Source organism: Gadus morhua, chromosome 5, assembly GCF_902167405.1.
Source record: "Gadus morhua chromosome 5, gadMor3.0, whole genome shotgun sequence".
NCBI lineage: Eukaryota > Metazoa > Chordata > Actinopteri > Gadiformes > Gadidae > Gadus > Gadus morhua.
In genome coordinates, this window is record NC_044052.1 from 22,863,748 (window position 1) to 22,885,613 (window position 21,866).

At 42.0% G+C, this 21,866-nt stretch overlaps 1 protein-coding gene across 1 annotated transcript in view; it reads right to left on the reverse strand.

Moving 5' to 3' along the window:
- The window catches only part of LOC115544457 (uncharacterized), a 993,561-nt gene that overhangs the window by 271,846 nt on the left and 699,849 nt on the right, over positions 1–21,866 (reverse strand). The window lies entirely within an intron of this gene.

Genomic DNA, 21,866 nt, shown 5'->3' on the forward strand with positions numbered 1-21,866 from the left:
ACACACACACACACACACACACACACACACACGTGTGTAAAATCCTGTGTTTTTCCAGTCTGCCAACCACTTAGTGAACGTCCTACTCCAAACACAGGTGGCGTTGCCTTGATGACGTAGAAGGTCCTTTTATGAAGCACTTCCTGGTCCATTGAAGGGACCATATTTGTGGATAAAGAATTAGCAATTAAGATAATGAGTACTGGATATTAGGGGGTTACAAAAAAATGTAAACGTTTACACGACCCCTACTTTTTCGTGTACACGGTAAACCGTTTCTTTATTAATTAATGGACCGCAGTCGCGCTATAGGGGGATTATTTGTTTATCGATGCGCGAGCAGAATGATCGCAAAAAATAACTTTTGTTTGACCGGTTGCCGTGGTTATCTCCATGTGGTTCATTTGCAGTTGCGGTGTTAATTAGGATGTTTTCAGCTTACTGTTACATTAAACTGGAATCAGAAAACGCAGTTATATGCTAGTATAGACCCTATAGTATCGGTGGTTTAAAGGCTGGGACGGATTTCAAATTATAAATATGTACACTTTATGTTGAAAGTATAGACCGTCACTATTCCCATTGAAACGAATGGTGCGGTGATTATTCTTCAAAACGAGAGCTGGTAAATTGGGAAAAATGAATAAAACTGTAATCAGACAACGCGGTTATATGCTATAGACCAGCAAACCTGACCTTACCCTGATCCTCTGCCCCCCCCCCCTATCATTTATTTTTAATAAACTAACAACCCCACTCACACTCGTGTTATATTGCTTAAAGCTATTAATGCATCGTTTTTCATTGATTTTGCGGTGGTCACTAGTAGCAATGAATGCCCTCTGAGTCGGTTTTGGTGAAAAAAATATTAAAATAGTCATGACATGCAAATGTCTCACTTCTGATTGGCTAACGGCACTGTCCATCACTGTAATAAACCCAATTAAACTTCCAGAGCGACGAGAGAGAGAGACTAGAGGGACAGAGACACAGAGAGAGAGAGAGAGAGAGAGAGAGAGAGGCCTCGTCTCCCGTCATCCTTGACCGGCACTCCCGCGATTCCCGCCGCGCCCCGTGAACGAATGAATGAATGGCCCGGGAACCAAGGATACCGTGGCCAGGGCAACTTGGGCCCCACGAAAACAGATTGCGCACAGAGGGGGAGGTGTTGGGTTATGTTACGCAGGGGTTACCAATTTGTTGATATTTTCATCTAGTGTTGAACAGTGCACAATGAACAGTGAAGGTAACAAACTCTTAAAAAAGAACGCGAACTTGAACAAGTGAAAAATTAACTAATAATATATAATAATATATTGAACTAAACTTGAAGTAACATCTATCAAGTGTAAACATGCACAATATGTCAGTTTGGCGCGTTTGTGAGGCCACAGAATAGGCTACAATTCATTTTAATCAGTGCACTGCAAAAATTTAAATCTAACTTAGGTTAGAAATCTTAAATATAGGCAAAATTTCTAGTTTTTTGTCTGCCAAGATATTTCTTCCTACCAAGCAAGTTTTGTGTAAGAGCATTTCACTTGTTTTAAGAAGTATTTCTCTTAATAATCTTAATAAGGTATTAAAACTTGTTATTGAGATTTTATTACTGGTTATGAGCAGGTTTATGCTTATAATGAGAATTACCATAATACTAAAGGTGTCACATCAATGCTTAGAAGTATAAAACTGCTTGGTCAAAGTCAGTATTTCTTATTTCAAGCGTCTTATCCTTTTAATCGCTTAACATTTTTGAATAACAGATAACTGAATGGAATTCATTTTTTATTGTCAACACACAGCAATTACATATGCCCAGATGAAATTCAGTGCAGAGAAGTACTTAGTCAAACCGATGCTTTAAAAACATACTATCTGCTCATCCATTATCATGTTAAAGTGGGGAGCACTGTGCTTAAATCTCATTTAACAAATAAAGGTTGGAACTATATTCATCATACCAAGACCATTTAGCAATTAACATTACATGACATGGCATGTTTACTAAATATGTAAAATAACCTCAAGGAAAGAACCCATATTGCACAAAGATTCAGTGCAAACACCAAAGCAAAACACATTTTCATCTGCTATTGAAATATTATGCGTCAAACACCATAATTTATGTAAAATTGCAAGACAGCATTAAAAGCTTTCAACAATCTAGGAACAAGTTAGTCATTTGAACTACTGTGCAATTCAATTACATCCTCAACATAGTATTTTATTTGTACATAAGTTTGGCTCTGGCTGCTGATTGTGTAATAAGAGGTAGAATCAACCAGCCTTTCAGCATCAGCTAATTCAGTGGCCTGTGCAAGGTGTGGGACTTCAACTTGACATTTCTATCAAAGCATGTAGTTTGAAATGGTTGATATTCCAAACAATAAAGCCTAGAATCAACAAGATATATTTTTTTGACCAGTCCAAATTCTGGCATATTACCATTCAATACTTTAGCAAGGATCATGGACTTCTCAGTTATGTATTTATTACCATTTATCACAAGCCATTTAACTGATACAGCATTTTTCACTTCAATGACACCTAGGAATTCTCTCAATTTTCCTGTTAAATATTGTAGATCTTTAACCTCAGATACAGGTCCCATCTCCTTTTCACTTGAGAAAAGTGGGTGCATGGAAGGCTCAACATTTTGGCAGCTTTCATATATTTGGTTCTGATTAATCAAAGATTTGCATACATTTTTAAAATTTAGGTTGGAAGCCCATTGTTTGTGTGTGTATGCACAGGCAAGCCCATTGTTTAAATAAACAGTATTTGGATTCGAACCGCATACACATTTTTCTGACCATTGGACCCAATAATTGTATCTGCGATGGCAAATGTATCATATAATGCTGTTTAGGTGTAACATTGTGGTCTGGGAAAAGCTCCTTCCAATGCTTCAAATGATTTTCAATTAGCAACTTCAATGTAGACACAGTTGCAATGGAAAGAACAGGGGCAAACACTATTTGCACAATCTCTACATGATGGTAGTATGAGTTGTACACTATATATTCCTCCGTGCATCCATCGATGCCACAGAGCAACCTGAAATCAGGGCTGCGACTGTGCAATCGATTATAATGGCTCATTAACAGTTTTAGTGAGTAGGTAACAAAAACCAAGCAGATAACGCATCTCCAAAGCATCTTGAAATTTACTGAGAGCAAACAATGAGGTAAGGTTGCAAATGAAGATCACGAAAACGGCGGGGGAAAGAACGTAACATGATGGTAACATGAATTTCATGTGGGTTCAGGGTATTACCTAATTATAGGGAAGGCCTGTGATCAAGAGTTGTATGTATATAATAACATCTGCAATTAACATGTGGAATGAAATTAAACGTTATATTTTTGGAATAATTGTATGATATCTGACCCATGACTGCATCATTTAAGCATACTATCAATATTTATAACATTTGGCATATTTCAGTCACCCCTCATTATGAAATGGTAGCTTCCACATCAAAGCGCGAAAAAGGTCCGTTACGTAGAAGGTCAGGTGCACGACGGAACTTTCAGCAGATTGCATCGTGGATTTGGAAGGAGACTCAGCAATTCGTTTTAGCCTACACTATGGACAAAGCAGGGAAGGATAAAGTAGCAGCTGAAATTCTAAAAGGTATTGTATGTTCGTTTATATCCAAACTTGTCCTCTGGAAGTTAACATTTATTTGAATTGGAACATTGGTCACATTCACGTCAACATGCTAATTTAAACGAACAAACTAACTAGCTAGCTAGAACGTATGCCCCTAAATGTCCACTGTAAACTGCTAATAATAGCACAAACGATACTAGTTGACGTAATTAATTGTGTTTTAATGCCAGAAACAGTGTTATGGTGCAAATTATTTTGAATTAGCCTTCGATAATGGACATCTCTGTTTAGCTTAGAGGTAACGTTAGCACTCCCTGGCGCCCTTTCTATTATCAACCTCTAACGTTGACGTTATCACTTTTCAAATATACTGTTAACGTTACTGTGAACTAGTGAAACTAATTTCGGTGACATTTTCTAACGTTAGTATGATTGGGATATCTGTATTTTAAGTTTTCAAGGTTAAGTGGCTGTTCTGAAATTAAGGTAACCTGTCTTTGTAAAGATGCAGACTTTCCTCCCCCCTACTAATATTTAATGATTTAAAGTAAAGTAAGAATAAAGTAAGATGTATTTGTTTGTTGATTTCTCCGGTAGCTATTATAGTTATATAATATATATTACATGCAGTTTGCCAGGTTCTTACTTTCAGTTGGTCAAAATAAAGAATCTTTAGGGCTAATTCAGACTGAGTGCATGGCATGAGCGTGTCAGCTGCGTGGCGTGTCAGTAGCTGTGTTCAAAATCGTTCCCTATACACTCGTTCCCTATTCCCTATATAGTGTACATGATATAGTGCACTATATAGGGAATAGGGAACGAGAATTCGGACACTACGCCTAACATTTCTAAACGTCATTTGCGTCAGTAAATGCGCCTGGTATTTGTGTGACGTGATGCGCCAACATCATCTAAACAAACCGGGCTGGAGGTTGTATTGATGTTGAATGTTACATTTCCTTGTTCAAGTTTTTTTTAATTAATTTTGAATGTTAAATCCCAAATAAATTGTTGACATTTCTAAACACAAGCCGGAGACTCCATCATTAAATGTATTCGTTTTCGCGGTTATTCAGCTTCTTCTTCTCCCCTGGAAAAATACAACCGCATTGCATTGTGGTATACGGGAGTAACATGTAGGGAACGTATGTACCCTATTTTAAGTCCACTATATAGTGCCCTATATAGTGGACCACAGAGAATTCGAACACCCTACAAAATGGCGTGCACCCTATTTAGTGCACTACATCCATGATAGGGAACGATTTCGAACACAGCTAGTTTTTTTCCGGTGTCGTGGCAAAAAGTGATCGCCTGCCAGAATCTGATTTGTGGCCGCGGGAGCGCGCACAGCAGCCCGTTGAGCGGTAGCGCGCACAGCAGCACGTTGAGCGGTAGCGCTATAAACCGCCTAATTTTCTTTTGATTAAACGGTCATAATATGCATATACAAACAATTATCACACATTATCACAACTGTGGCCAAAAGAAGTGTAGTTTGTAGCGAAATAAGGCATGGCAATTACGTGATAGACATGTCTCTACAGCATGTTTGATTTATGGGTGTGTTTTCAATAAAGAAATGATCACTTTTGCAATGATCCTCGTGACTATGGATAGTTTTTTATCTGATCTGGGCCCTACGTAGTATTTGCTTCCCATGTTTGGATGTGTTTTGTATATCTAATATTATTGTTTATGCCTACTATTAAAATAACAAACAGTTTTCACCTGCCAAAAATTGATTGGAGGCCAAATGCATTTACTGAATGGTTATTTCTGCCTAAATATGACTTGATCTCATTCTTGAGCTTCATAATATAAACTCTAGAGCTCACGGGACAGTTTGGAACTCTTTTAAAGGACCATTACAACACAAAATGTGCATTTTCACCAGCCAAAAATTGATTGTAGGCCACATACAGTTACATTGAGCTTCATAATATAAAGAGTTTATATTATGAAGCTTATGAATGAGATCAAGACATATTTAGGCAGAAATAACCATTCAGTAACTGTATGTGGCCTACAATCAATTTTTGGCAGGTGAAAATGCACATTTTGTGTTGGAATGGTCCTTTAAAAGAGTTCCAAACTGTCCTGTGAGCTCTAATGTTTATATTATGAAGCTTATGAATGAGATCAAGTCATATTTAGGCAGAAATAACCATTCAGTAAATGCATTTGGCCTCCAATCAATTTTTGGCAGGTGAAAACTGTTTGTTATTTTAATAGTAGGCATAAACAATAATATTAGATATAGAAAACACATCCAAACATGGGAAGCAAATACTACGTAGGGCCCAGATCAGATAAAAAACTATGCATAGTCACAAGGATCATTGCAAAAGTGATAATTTCTTTATTGAAAACACACCCATAAATCAAACATACTGTAGAGACATGTCTATCACGTAATTGCCATGCCTTATTTCGCTACAAACTACACTTCTTTTGGCCACAGTTGTGATAATGTGTGATAATTGTTTGTGTATGCATATTATGACCGTTTAATCAAAAGAAAATTAGACGTTTTATAGCGCTACCGCTCAACGGGCCGCTGTGCGCGCTCCCGCGGCCACAAATCAGATTCTGGCAGACGATCACTTTTTGGCACGACACCGGCTCCCATGTTAGCAGGTTTGAGTGTTTGCACGCTGCCTGCGTGATATGCGCAACAAAAACATGTGCATGCTAGAAATGGGACAGTTTGCCTACTTTTCACGCAACACGCAAGGCGTTTTAAAAACAGTTTAACAATATTCATATGACATATTTTCTCAATGGACAACGTATTAGCAAATTCATTAACAAATATTTAATGTGCGGCAATATTTGTTTTTCAGCTGCTAATATAAGCAAAGATATGCTGCCAAGCCTCACAAAGGAGGACTTGCGTGACCTTTTTCCTGGTCCAGAACACTTCCTGAGAAGGAGAACCATTTGGAAACTCAGTCATGATGAAAATGAGGTAATGATAGATTTCAGCAGATTTCAGATTTCTTGTTTGGTGGCTGTCAGGCTGTCAGTCAGCTCCTTGTTTTTATAATTACCAATAAATACGTGTATCTTTTATACAGGGTCAAGAATCAGAGCTGCATAGACCAGGAAGCAGTGAATTCAGCCCCACCCACCCACCTCCTCTTCCCCAACATCCATTTCCTTCCTCTTTGTCTTCCTCCAACCCTCTCCCCTCTCCATCCCCCATTTCTTCTCCATCCTCCCTCCCCTCTCCAAGCCCAAGATCCCAACATGGCAGAACGGTACAACTTGTCAGCCCAACGTATGTCATATACACAGACACAGAATTAGAGCTTGCAAGGAGTGCCTTCTTTGACCAACAGCGTGATGGAAAAGAGGGAGACTTTAGCCTGTCCAAAGATCTTCGTTGCAGATTAATAAGAAATGCAATCAAAAGAGCAACAGAGGATGATTTTAAATATCCATGCAACCGGGAGCTCACATTTATGGCAAAGCGCCTACTGGACTACTACCCAATGCTTCGGGACCAATCTGCCAAGAGTGGGGCTGAGTGGGTAAGACACTATTCATCAGTCGTGTCTGCTTGTACGCCTTCATTACTGTATACGATTTTATTTAATGTTATTTATTACACAACCTGTTCTGTGTCTGTCTTGTCAGGAATATCTGAAGAAACAGCTCCTAAAAAGAGTCCAAAATGTTTCAACTCCTAAAAAGCAGCAGGGAGCAACTCCTTTGAGAAAGAAGGCACGGAGACTTAGCTTTCAGTCCAGACAGGAGACGTCCACTGATGAGACTGATGACTCCACCACCTCTATTGTGATCTTGGAGAGATCACCACCACGCTGTAGCACTCCACAGATTGAACAATCGTATGGTAAGTGCACAAATTGAAATGGTGGATATTTTTTTCAGTATTAAGGGAGCTTCTATTATTACTTTGAACAAGGACAATTCCATGTCTAAGTAAATTCAGCAATGTTATCATGCAATTTCAAACCTTTTTTGTTCTGGATTATTCATCTATTAGTGTCCTTTTTTAAAGGAACACGCCACCGTTTTATAAAATTGGGATATTCACCGTCTCCCCTAGAGGTAAATAAGTGGGCAAACGCATTTGTCTCAGTGCATGCAATGTAGGGCTGTCAACGAATGTTCGAAGTTCGAATATTCGTTCGAAATGTATCCAAAAACGCGAATTCGAACGTGAAAATTAATATTCGAATGTGAAAAAACACTCCCGCGGTACAAGCGCCTCTATCTGCTTTGTGAATGAGCCTCTGTCTGTTCGCGATGTCCCTCATAATATTCGAATGTGAAAAAACACTCCCGCGGTACAAGTGTAACAGACTAGTATTGTGAAGAGCGAATGTATTTTATCCCCTCTGGGTTTCCGTACTTGGATATAGGTATTCCAGCTCTCACGCTGTGACTGGGTGACTTCTGATATGTACTAAGTAAACAAGACTATTTTCCCTTCCACGCTTGTGTCATTCTTGTCATTTAAATATCTAAGTGCCAACGCTCGGTTACACAAGCGCCTATCTGCTTTGTGAGTGAGCCTCTGTCTGTTCGCGATGTCCCTCATAATATTCGAATGTGAAAAAACACTCCCGCGGTACAAGCGCCTAACTGCTTTGTGAATGAGCCTCTGTCTGTTCGCGATGTCCCTCGTTTTAAAGTAAGGAAATGCCCAGCAGGAAGCCGCCGCCCACCAGCACTCTCAACGAGACTAGTACTAGACTACTTCACTAATTTGAACCATGGTTTTGTCGCATTATTGACATATTGACGGCAACTGCGTAAAATAGGCAACCAGATATTCGAATAGTTCGAATTCGTGATTTATTCCCAAACGAACATTCGAATGTCATTTTTGAGCAATTTTGACAGCCCTAATGCAATGTCATAGTCTGGCAGCGCACCTGCTAGGTTAGCTCAGCTTAGCATAGTGAATGGAATCCTTTGTAGCCAGATAGTATGTCATGAGTAAAAGTGAGCCTCTGTCTTCACAACCAGTACAAATGGCAATGTAGATTAAGACAAGGTGATCTCCTAGGCACGTATTGACTTCGCCTCGTCTAAATTTGCATATGCTAACCTAGCGGGGGCGCTGCCGCACTACAACAATTTATGCACGGAGACAAAAATGTTTTTGTTCACTTATCTAACTCTAGGGGAGATGGCGAATAATCCAATTTTATAAAATGGTGACGTGTGTATTTGCGTGTTAATGGCCCAGTTAACCTTTAATGTCTGAAATGGAAATTATGGTCTTAAAGCTGCCGTCGGCAGCATGTTTTGAGTCATATTAGCTTGAACTGTCATGGGATTCTGGAAGTAGAATATTAAATAGGCTATTTAGAAAAAATCCCGAATGCTCTAGCTCCCTCTAAAGCCTGTAATCAGCCTGTAATCGTGCTTGCAAAAATCGAGAGCTCCTGGTTTTGTATAACCAACCAGGGGGGAGGAATTGCTACCTGTCAGTCACAGCTTGTGCACACGCTGCTATCGAGCCCGCCCCCCATTCATGCGCACGAAAGTTCTCCGTGCGTGAAATTTTGAAGGCCTGCCGACGGCAGCTTTAATGTTTGGTATGGCTATGTTTAAATGTTAATTGATGAAGTTTGTTTTTCTAGCATCAGACACTTCGGACAGCCTGCAGTATCAGGCAAGACATTATAAAACTCTGCAGGACATGTATAAAACCAAGGCCAGGCCAAACAAAAAGGATGTTGCCCAGCTCCTGGACCTTGAATTCCAGTCAAGACGCGCCTTCATTGACTCCGATGTGACTAAGGAGCAGGACAGGCCTCTCAAGATCCTTGAGGCGTATCCCTGCTTTGGAGAATTGGACCATGTAAGCATATGTATTCATTTTATGCAGCCCTCTGCTTCCTAAGCCTAGGAATTACAACACTCGCTAACCACCACCAATGTGTAGCACCCACCTGGGTGATGCGGCAACCATTATGTTCCAAAACACTCACCACACACCAGCTTGAGGTGGAGAGTGAGGATCTGAATGAGTCAATTAGAGTGAGGGGATGATTAGGGGGCCAGGTTGGGAATTTAGCCAGGACACTGGGGAACCCCCTACTCTTTGCAATAAGTGCCATGGGATCTTTAATGACCACAGTGAGTCGTGACCTCGGTTTAATGTCTCATCCGAAGGTTAAAGTTTAACTCTGTTAGATTTGAATTGTAATGTAAATTTTAATTTTTACATCTCTTCTCTATCTTTTGTCTCCCTGTGTGTTAGCTATTGGATGAACTCCGGCGGATCCTCGATCAAGGGAACCCCCACTTCCTACCTGAACTAAATACCCGGCGGGCGACCTTTTTTGAGAGGGCACAGTTTTATGGCGTTTTCAAGAAGGTCATGAGGCCTCCACTGTTGGACAAAGGTTATTACAGAACATAACAATTGAGAATCCCACAGAAGTATTAATGTTTAAACTACTTTTTTAAAAATTACTTTTTTGTCTTGTTTTTTAACAGCACAGCAGTCAATCGCCCTGATGAAGGCATTGCCAGACTTATTTCAATCACCTGTGGCTCCACCCAAGAAGTTGGGACATGGAAGTGAGGCTTTGCTTCACATCCTTAAGGTAAGAAAATGTATATGCATAAGAATTTTCACATTTACTTTACCATACAATACAAAAAGTGCATTGTGGTATTTATTTTTCTTTTTGTGTTTGTCAGCCTACAGAAGACCCCAACACCTTTCTACGAGCAAGACCACTCTCCAGCCCGGTCGTTGTTGTCAGTGAAACTAACTGCATACTATCTATTGGAACCACGCCTGTGTTGACTTTCCCAAAAGAGGATAACGATGCTAGCGTAATGTATCTCATGGCATGCTATTACATCTTTCACCTTACATATCCCATGTGCGTTGCCACACTCATGTCTGTGCTGCAGACCGAGGTTCTCCTGGATGCCATCCACGACCAGGACATGACTTCCTCATATAGGAAGGCTATAGGCGAGTGGAAGAAATTCTTAGCTTAAAGTGGAAATGAGAGTGGATAATCTTGTTTTGGTTTGTTTGAGGCTGTGGCTTTTTTTTTTTTTTGCCTTACGTGTTTTTTACTTTTTAGTTTGCTGTTAAGTTCAGCTGCATGACCTTCCCAAAAGAGGATATTGATGTTAGCACAATGTCCGATGAGTATCCGATGAGTTTACATATCTCCATTTCAAGTCAAAGAGTACTGTCAGTACGAAAAAAAAAAAAAAAAACTGTTTGGTTTTACCTAGCTCAGCCAGCAGCTAACGCAGACAGGCAGCTACAGTGCTAAACTCTGGGGGCATGTACATGGAGGCTGCCATGCCCCCAGAGTGAAGAGCTGTAGCTGCCTTGCCTACCGATTGTTTTTGGGGGGCTTTCGTACCGACAGTACTCATTGACCTCAAAACGGAGAACTATATGAAAAATCGTCGGATTTTTCCTGTAATAGTAAGTTCAGGCTTTTACTGTTTCTACTGTAAAGGAAAGTTGTACTTGAAAGGCAATAAAGACTTTGAAATTTTTTTTAGATTCATGTATTTGTTTAACTAAGTACCAAGCCTGATAAATGTTTTTTCTCCCTTAAGTGTTAGGGAATTTACTCTTATTTAAAGAATTTTACAGTAGCATTGGATACTAAATTTAAGTGATTTTGTTCTACTTACTAGAATAAATAATTCTTAAATTGTTCTCATTATCTAGGCGAATATACTTGATTGCAGTGTATGTTGCCTAACATAAGTCCTTGTTTGGTGCTGATAATACTAGCATATGTTGAATAAAAGGTATATTTTCCTATATATCAAGAAAACTATTCTTAAATTTGGTTTGCTTATCTAGACAAATGTACTTGTTTGAAGTTTGGCTGTACTGACTTTAAGATATATTTACTTGCATGAAACCTTATTTAAAGATGATGGCACTAGCATATGCTGATTTTAAGCACATTGTCCTACATATTGAGAAAATAATTCTTAAATATTTTCCTTGAACCAATACAAATCTACTTGTTGTTAGTCTAAACACACTAGTTTTAATATATCCCTGGGTTGCTAGATATATTCACTTGTTTTTAAAAATCTTGTTAAGTCAAATCTTCCTGTTCTGTTGGCAGATAATTTTGCTTATTTTAAGTAATATATTCCTCCTTTTATTACTTTTTTTTCTTATTTTTTAAAGCCGACTTTTTGCAGTGTGGGAGCCCTGTGCTTGTTTCCCTGCAACAAGAAGGGTCCATCTGGGGGTGATGGAAGACAGTGTTTGTAATGTCTAATCGATTGCAGAATTTTGTTTTAGTTGCAGTCATTGCGGAAAACCCGGTCTTGCATAGGTACGTGGTGGGAAATGGAAGCAACGTTATCAGCGCTTTTACCGATATCTCGGGATAATCCGCTTTGGTTTTGATCCAAAAACCGGCCAGAGAGGTTTGCTCAAACACACTTTTACGACCACCATCATTTGCTATTTCGATCAATTGATCTTCCTCCTGCACTGACAAGTGGTTCGGGACATTGACAAATAGGTTGCGGATCCACTCATTTGTTCGCCGTGGAACTTTGGAGGATGGAAAGTGAGGTTCGAATTCATTTGAAAGCGAACAAGGTGATCGCGCACAAGCTGCGAGAGAATGTGCCCTGCCTGAGTCTCTCCCAAAATCCCCACTAATGTTTGGAACATATCGAATACTCCCCTGTCCACTCGTTATCCCCACTAATCAAGCTTGGCTTTAAATGCAGCAATTTTATCTGCGAGTTTAAAGACAGTCGTTATTCTTATGATTTACTAACCAGTTACACATGTTCACGTGTACCCGTGCACACCCCCACTGGATATATTAAGCTTTAAAACACGTTTTTTTTATATCTTTCCAGAGACCCTCTAAAATGTTTCTGTTGAGGCTTTCAGGGGGTCTGAGGTGTCCAACTAGGGGTAAGACCCTCCAAAGACCCCCTGCACTAAACTATCACCGTCCCGTATACGGGGGACAGTGGGGGGGCAATATAATTATATTCTGAGCTCATTTTTATAATTGATAGGTTGCAGGCATATGGATGTATTACAATATCCACCTAATCAAAAGGTGTTACATCTCCAATGATACAAAATCACGGATGTGGTCATCACAGGTACTGAGTTATATAACTATCCTCTGATGTGGAACGTGAGGTGTAACTGTTTGACCATTGAGTAAAACTGACCTGAGAGTTTCCAGTGTACAGTGTGGACTCCCCAGTCCAGCAGAGAGCAGCTTCACTCCTGAATCCTGCAGATCGTTGGTACTCAGGTCAAGCTCTCTCAGACTAGAGGAGTTGGAGCTGAGAACTGAGGCCAGAGCTTTACAGCATCTCTCTGACAGATGACAGCCATTCAGCCTGCACACACATAACACAATATGTTAGGGACTGTGATTAGAATGACCCACATCTTTTACTTTAAACTTAATGGAGGATTTTTCACCTTTTTCAGGAGCACTCGTGCCCCCAAGTTAAAAAATGTAGGAGCACAATAGGTTTTTGTTTAGAACATTTATCAGCCTGCAGAAATTGCACACACCAACAGCACAAATTTACTAAAGCAAAATTAAGACTAATAAATAGGGTGATGACATTTAGGCTACACAAAACAGCACCAATTTCGGCTTGCATCGTACCAGGGTTATTGGGCTGGGACTGGGTTAGATTTATATAGAAATCGGGACAGCGAGAATGCCTAGTGGACTCTATGTGTTTCACCACAGCATCGCGTATCAGATTAGGGTTCCCCGTTCTAAACAGAGAGGAGCCTGCCATTGCCGATGGGGCTTCCTTACAAAATGTACAGACTTGGCATCATAAACTAGCCACCCGAAATCCTTCAACCAGTTGGGGGTTGAATTTGTAGACTTTATCGACTACAGTAACAGCATTAACTTTCTCCACGCAGTCTATTCATAATATTGTAATGACCACGGAAAAGGCAGTGAATGAAGTATGATTAGACAGCGATTTAGATACCTAATAAACCGTTGGGACACACAAGACTGGTAACTAGGGGTGTAAATCTCTGGTTTCATCACGATACGATATTATATCGATTCATTGGACAACGATACGATATTTGCCGATATCAAAAGTCTGCCGCGATACGATTTCGATTCAGGGGTATGCGATCGATATGAGACGACATCATATGCCCATTTAACACAACCTCTTACAATCACATCAACTCACATCAACTTCATTATAATTTCATCATTTTATTTCTTTGCTCTTCCGGATATTTAAAACAAAAAAAACAATTTTTAATACAAATAATAAAGTGCCACATAATTGCATTTAAGTGCCAAAGGTTTTTTATGGCTTAAATTAAAGAGCCTGCAATGATCTTTCATTTTGAACGTAGATCATTCCCAACCTATCTGTGTGGATAGTTTTCTTCTAAAAACAAAACATCCCTCGGAATCATCTTGGCTGATAAGATACGCCGTCCGTGTTGCCAGATTGGGCACATTTTTCAGCCCGATTTGGCTACTTTTAATCACGTTAGGCTGGAAAAATGGGACATATGCCCAATCTGGCAACACAAACCGAAACTAGACATCCTCGCGCTCACACATGTGCTCGCTGTTGCCTCGTTTAACCGGTGAATGGATACGAGCGGCTTGGCGCTTTGCGCAGAAATAGTTTCACAAACACCCGCGAAAGGAGATATAATAATAAAAGGGTGTAATACTGCGATATGCATCGATGTTTGGCCGTTGCATCGATGCAGTTGGATCGTTCGCCAATCAATCGATGTATCGATCTACATCGATGTATCATTACACCCCTACTGGTAACCATAGCAACGTAGGTAAACAAACCCGCTAAACCCTCCCGTAGCGCGGGCGCACAGAGCTTTTGGCCATGATATTATATATACAATACAATTATAATATATTATATACTATTCTATATAGAGCTCGGGGAGTCGCAAACGGCAACAATCACTTTCTCCTCCATGCTGCGGTTCACCCCGGACTGCACTGCAGGGAACGGTTGGCAGGTTGAAAACTGATTGGCTGTTACGTTACACACGTCACTCAGTGGCCACGCTGTTGGGATTCAGGGGTATAATTGATAGATTGCAGGCATATGGATGTATTGCAATATCCACCTGATCAAAAGGTGTTAAATCTCCAATGATACAAAATCACGGATGTGGTCATCACAGGTACTGAGTTATAAGCTGAGTTATATAACCGTCCTCTGATGTGGAACTTGTGGTGTAACTGTTTGACCATTGAGTAAAACTGACCTGAGAGTTTCCAGTGTACAGTGTGGACTCCCCAGTCCAGCAGAGAGCAGCTTCACTCCTGAATCCTGCAGATCGTTGGAACTCACGTCCAGCTCTCTCAGACTACAGGAGTTGGAGCTGAGAACTGAGGCCAGAGCTTCACAGCATCTCTCTGACAGATGACAGCCATTCAGCCTGCACACACATAACACAATATGTTAGGGACTGTGATTAGAATGACCCACATCTTTTACTTTAAACTTAATGGAGGATTTTTCACTTTTTTTCAGGAGCACTCGTGCCCCCAAGTTAAAAAATGTAGGAGCACAATAGGTTTTTGTTTAGAACAGTTATCACCCTGCAGAAATTGCACACAGCAACAGCACCAATTTACTAAAGCAAAATTAAGACTAATAAATAGGGAGATGACATTTAGGCTACACAAAACAGCACCAATTTCGGCTTCCACCGTACCAGGGTTATTGGGCTGGGACTGGGTTCGATTTATATAGAAATCGGGACAGCGAGAATGCCTAGTGGACTCGATGTGTTTCACCACAGCATCGCGTATCAGATTAGGGTTCCCCGTTATAAACAGAGAGGAGCCTGCCATTGCCGATGGGGCTTCCTTACAAAATGTACAGACTTGGCATCATAAACTAGCCACCCGAAATCCTTCAACCAGTCGGGGGTTGAATTTGTAGACTTTATCGACTACAGTAACAGCATTAACTTTCTCCACGCAGTCTATTCATAATATTGTAATGACCAGGGATAAGGCAGTGAATGAAGTATGATTAGACAGCGATTTAGATAATAAATCGTTGGGACACACAAGACTGGTAACCATAGCAACGTAGGTAAACAAACCCGCTAAACCCTCCCGTAGCGCTCCCCGCGCTACGGCCATCCGGAGGCGCACAGAGCTTTTGGCCGTGATATTATATATACAATACAATTATAATATATTATATACTATTCTATATAGAGCTCGGGGAGTCGCAAACGGCAACAATCACTTTCTCCTCCATGCTGCGGTTCACCCCGGACTGCACTGCAGGGAACGGTTGGCAGGTTGAAAACTGATTGGCTGTTACGTTAGACACGTCACTCAGTGGCCACGCTGTTGAACGCTGATTGGCTGTTACGTTACACACGTCACTCAGTGGCCACGCTGTTGAACGCTGATTGGCTGTCATCACGCGAATGTCGCGGCAAAGTTTCAACTCGAGCAAAAGTGGCGTGCTGCAAATCCACCTGAAATCCACGTGAACGCGCTCGCCAGTGCCGGGCAAAAGTGTTGCGATGCAAATGGAATCGCTGCTTTGTATGGAATCGTTTCGCCCCTTCGCGTTTGGTGTGAACGCACACTCGCAAATGCGAGTGAAATGGGCGCACTGTAGAGCCCTGGATGAAGTAGTTTCACCAAGCTAAATTGTTCCCCTTTCAGTAAATTCAGCTCTCTGAAAATGAGGAGAAATGTAAAGTGTATGTCGTGGTTGGCTTGTTCTTCAGCCCAGTCCAGGAAAATCTGCTCAATGTCCCCTGATGTAGAACTTGTGGTGTAACTGTTTGAGATATTGAGTGAAACTGACCTGAGAGTTTCCAGTGTACAGTGTGGACTCCCCAGTCCAGCAGAGAGCAGCTTCACTCCTGAATCCTGCAGATAATTGGTACTCAGGTCCAGCACTGTCAGACTACAGGAGTTGGAGCTGAGAACCGAGGCCAGAGCTTCACAGCATCCCTCTGACAGATGACAGCCATTCAGCCTGCACACACATAACACAATATGTTAGGGACTGTGATTAGAATGACCCACATCTTTTACTTTAAACGTAATGGAGGCTGTGTGTAGCAACCAATAATGTTATAGTGGCCAATTAAGTAAAAAATGCCAATAACATAAAAATGTAAATGTAATAAAGCCAATAACATAATAACTTGCCAACAATGTAATAAAGTTGTTGAGCCAATAACGTTATAACTTCTTGCCAATAATGTTATAACTTATTACGTTATTGGCTGCTTACTATTAATATAACAGAACCCTAAGAGTAACGTATAAATCCAAATTCCCTCTTTGCTCCTTTACGGCATCCTCTGGAGGGGGTATGAGGGTGGAGGGGTCACTGTTAGGTCAGATATTTAAGCGCTTGATGCAAGATGCAATAATAAGGTTAAGTGACAAATTCTCTCCAGAAACTGAAAATAAAATAAAGAGATACCTAATTTATTGCATTATTGGCTCAGTTATTACATTTTCTAAATATTTTTTATACAAGGCCAATAACGTAATAACCAGCCAATAACGTAATAAGTTATAACATTGTTGGCAAAAAGTTATAAAAGCTTTTATAAGATATGTTTTATTAATTGAACTATATTAGATCCTTAAATGTTAATTTAATAATCTGCGTAACTTTTACTTTTAACGTAATTAAGTTATTGTCTTCCATCTTTATTAGAAAAGTGGGTTAGTGGGTTTATTGTAATGCATGTTATTAGTGAACCTACAGATATGTTTTGTTAGTTGTAACTTATATATTCTACTATCAGGTATATTGTGTTGTGTATTGTCATACATTATTATGAGTAAACCTACAGTGATCTTTTGGAGGCTTTGATCACTGGCAGCAGCATCAGAAGACCCTCCTCTGAAGCTTGGTATTTCTTCAGGTCAAACATGTCCAGCTCCTCTTCTGATGTCAGTAAGATGAAGACCAGAGCTGACCACTGAGCAGGAGACACATGCGTTTCGAAGAGACTTCCTGATGTGAGGGACTGTTGGATCTCCTCCACTAGAGAACGGTCGTTCAGCTCATTCAGACAGTGAAACAGATTGATGCTTCTCTCTGGAGAGAGATTACCATCTAACTTATGCTTGATGTAAGACACTGTTCCCTTGTTGGTCTGTGAGCTACTTATTGTCTGTCCCAGCAGACCTCGTAGGAGAATCTGATTGGTCTCTAGAGAGAGGCCCAGGAGGAAGCGGAGGAACAAGTCCAGGTGTCCGTTCTCACTCTGTAAGGCCTTGTCCACAGCACTCTGGTAGAGGAGGAGTTCATCTTCACTGGAGGTTGGTGGTTCTTCTGAGAGCAGATTGACACCATTGTGGATGAAGGACCAAAAGACATAAAGAGCAGCCAGAAACTCCTGGAGGCTCAGATGGACAAAGCAGAACACCTTGTCCAGGTACAGCCCACACTCCTCTTTAAAGATCTGGGTGAACACTCCTGAGTACACTGAGGCTGCTCTGATATCAATGTCACACTTTACCAGGTCTGCCTCGTAGAAGATCAGGTTGCCACTCTCCAGCTGGTTAAAAGCCAGTTTTCCCAGAGAAACAATGATCTCCCTGCTCTGTGCAGTCCAGTTTGTGTCTGTTTCAGTTAACAAACGATACTTCCTGTCCCCCTGTATGGACTGAACCCTCAGGAAGTGGCTGTACATCTGAGTCACGGTCTTGGGCGTCTCTTCTCCTATCTGGGATGTTTTGAAGAAGTCCTCCAGGACTGTAACAGTGATCCAACAGAATACTGGGATGTGACACATGATGTGGAGGCTTCGTGATTTCTTGACGTGGGTGATGATTGTGCTGGCCAGCGTCTCATCTTTGAATCTCTTCCTGAAGTAGTCCTCCTTCTGTTGGTCGGTGAACCCTCTCACCTCTGTCACCATGTCAACACAATGAGCAGGGATCTTATTGGCTGCCGCAGGGCGTGTGGTTATCCAGACGCAAGCAGAGGGAAGCAGGTGGCCCCTGATGAGGTTTGTCAGCAGCATGTCCACCGAGGTGGACTTTGTGACATCATTCCATATCTTGTTGTTCTGGAAGTCCAGAGGAAGTCGACACTCATCCAGTCCATCCAAGATGAAGACAACTTGGAACCGGTCGTATCTGCAGATTCCTGCTTCTTTGGTCTCAATAAAGAAGTGATGAAGAAGTTCCACCAAGCTAAATTGTTCTCCTTTCAGTAAATTCAGCTCTCTGAAAGTGAGGAGAAATGTAAAGTGTATGTCGTGGTTGGCTTGTTCTTCAGCCCAGTCCAGGATGAACTTGTGTGTTAAGATGGTTTTACCAATACCGGCCACTCCAGTTGTCATTATTGTCCTGATTGGTTGATCGTGTCCAGGTAAGGGTTTAAAGAGGTCAGCACATTTGATTGGTGTTCCTTCATTGGCTGGTTTCCTGGAAGCGGTTTCAATCCGTCTGACCTCATGTTCCTTGTTGACCTCTCCACTGCCTCTCTCTGTGATGAAGATCTCTGTGTAGAACTCATTCAGAGGTGTTGAATGACCTGCTTTAGCGATTCCCTCAAACACACACGAGAAATATTTCTTCAAATGAGACTTGATTTTATGTTGGCACTCGACAGCAGCAGCTCCTAAATGAGAAAAAAACATTAGACATCAGTTAGTGGACGGTGGCATCAGTTGGAACATGTCAATATTTCCTGTTGAATTATCAATTTCATGATATTTAGTGGCTTCATTACTTGTGGTCAGAAAAGCTGGTTGTGACAGACTGCATGTTACAGAGTCAAAATGTTCAGGACTTTTCGTTTTTCCACAGCAATATGATTGGTCTAATGATAATACTAATGATAATGAATTAGTGTAAAATGAAATGCTGATATAACAAGATAGTGTTGCATCTCTTCCACTGAGTTATTCTGCTGTTGATCTGCAGCTTATGTTTAATATTATTATTAATAATTATAATAATATTAATAATTACATTGAATAACATTTTATTTCAAGGCGCCTTTCATGACACCCAAGTTCGCCTTACAATTCATAAAACAATCTAGGGTCAAAAACAGCAAGAGCTGCATCGCCAACAGCATGATCAAAACAAGACATAAGACCCATGTAGGAGGAGGTAAGAACAGCAGTGAGGAGACCCAGGTAGGAGGGGGTAAGAACAGTGAGGAGACCCAGGTAGGAGGGGGTAAGAACAGCAGTGAGGAGACCCAGGTAGGAGGGGGTAAGAACAGCAGTGAGGAGACCCAGGTAGGGGGGGGGGGTAAGAACAGTGAGGAGACCCAGGTAGGAGGGGTAAGAACAGTGAGGAGACCCAGGTAGGAGGGGGTAAGAACAGTGAGGAGACCCAGGTAGGAGGGGGTAAGAACAGCAGTGAGGAGACCCAGGTAGGAGGGGGTAAGAACAGCAGTGAGGAGACCCAGGTAGGAGGGGGTAAGAACAGCAGTGAGGAGACCCAGGTAGGAGGGGGTAAGAACAGTGAGGAGACCCAGGTAGGAGGGGGTAAGAACAGCAGTGAGGAGACCCAGGTAGGAGGGGGTAAGAACAGCAGTGAGGAGACCCAGGTAGGGGGGGGTAAGAACAGTGAGGAGACCCAGGTAGGAGGGGGTAAGAACAGTAGCCCAACGGGGATACGAGGGGAACCCCCAGTAGGGGGTCATTACAGCGAGAAGGCCAGTGGGAACACATGTGTTTTGAGGAGGGATTCAATGTTGTCAGGGTGTCTCTTTCAGTTCAGCTCAGAGCCCCAGCACCCACCGTGCTGAGAGCCCTAGCACCCACGGTGCTGAGAGCCCTAGCACCCACGGTGCTGAGAGCCCTAGCACCCACGGTGCTCAGAGCCCTAGCACCCACGGTGCTGAGAGCCCTAGCACCCACGGTGCTCAGAGCCCTAGCACCCACGGTGCTCAGAGCCCCAGCACCCACGGTGCTGAGAGCCCTAGCACCCACGGTGCTGAGAGCCCTAGCACCCACGGTGCTGAGAGCCCTAGCACCCACGGTAATGAGGCGGGAGGTCGGGACGGTGAAGACCAGCTGAGGATGACGAAGGGAGCGGCAGGGCCTGTCCTCCTGGAGGAGGTCGGGAGATAAGTGGGGGCCACGTTGTGGGGGGCTTTGTCGGTGAGCAGAAGGGTTTTAAGGTCAGTCCGGTGTTGGACAGGGAGCCAGTGTAGTCGGACGAGAATGGGGTTGATGTGGTCGGGGGATTTGGTGCTGGTAATGATGATGTTTAACATTCTTTAACCTGAGACCCCCACCATTACCCTACATATCCGGATCAAACCATTTAACCTGATACCCCACAACAACCCTACATACTGGATCAAACCATTTAACACCAAAGAGGAAAGATTGTCTCCACATTGAAGTTTGAAATGTATAAGTCTCACATTATGTAATTTAGTCCGAAGAGAACAAATAATATTCTCCTACTGCTCATCAGAATGTGTATTTCTTCTCTGTTTTCAAAATAAGAGCCTCTTACCGCCCCGCAGTTTGTCGGCCAGTTCCTCCTGGTTCATTTCTATCAGGCAGAGGATTGTGATGTCCACCACTCCCTCTATGGCGCGCCTCCTCTGCTCCTCCTTCTTATCATCCACCTCCTCCTCCACCTCCACTCTCTGACCCTCTGAGCATTGTGGGTAATCTGAGAAGAGATCCCTCCAGAGCTTCTTCAGCTCCTTGTCTAGGAAAGCGTGTGCGTTCTCCTCAGCCCTCTGGAACAGAACAAACATCAAGGAGAACTTTACTCTGAACTCACTGAGGACATCAGAAGCATCTTTCCTGGATTCACGTCCCGCTGGACAAGAGATGCTTTCTAATGTTCATGGAGAGCTGAAGTCAAACGTCTCGGTGGACATTTACACACCTTGATCAGCTCTGTTTGATGTTGCAGTAGAGACTGAGCACTGGTAACCTTTGACGTCATCTGGTGTCTTTGGGGAACACACACACACACAGGCACACACACACACACAATTCTATTTCGCCAGACTTGTAGATGTCAGTATCAGTAGAGACTGATAACAACCAAGTGGTCTGTTTTCATCGTCTGTTTGAACCCCCTACCTCTCCTCTCTGGAGGGACGTCCATCTTTAAACAACAATGGTATATCCATGGAGTGGTCACTCTTCATGGAGACACAGCTGGGTCCAGGGGAGTCTGTTCTCTGCTGCTGCTCTGGGCTACAACACACACACACACACACACACACACACACACACACACACACACACACAC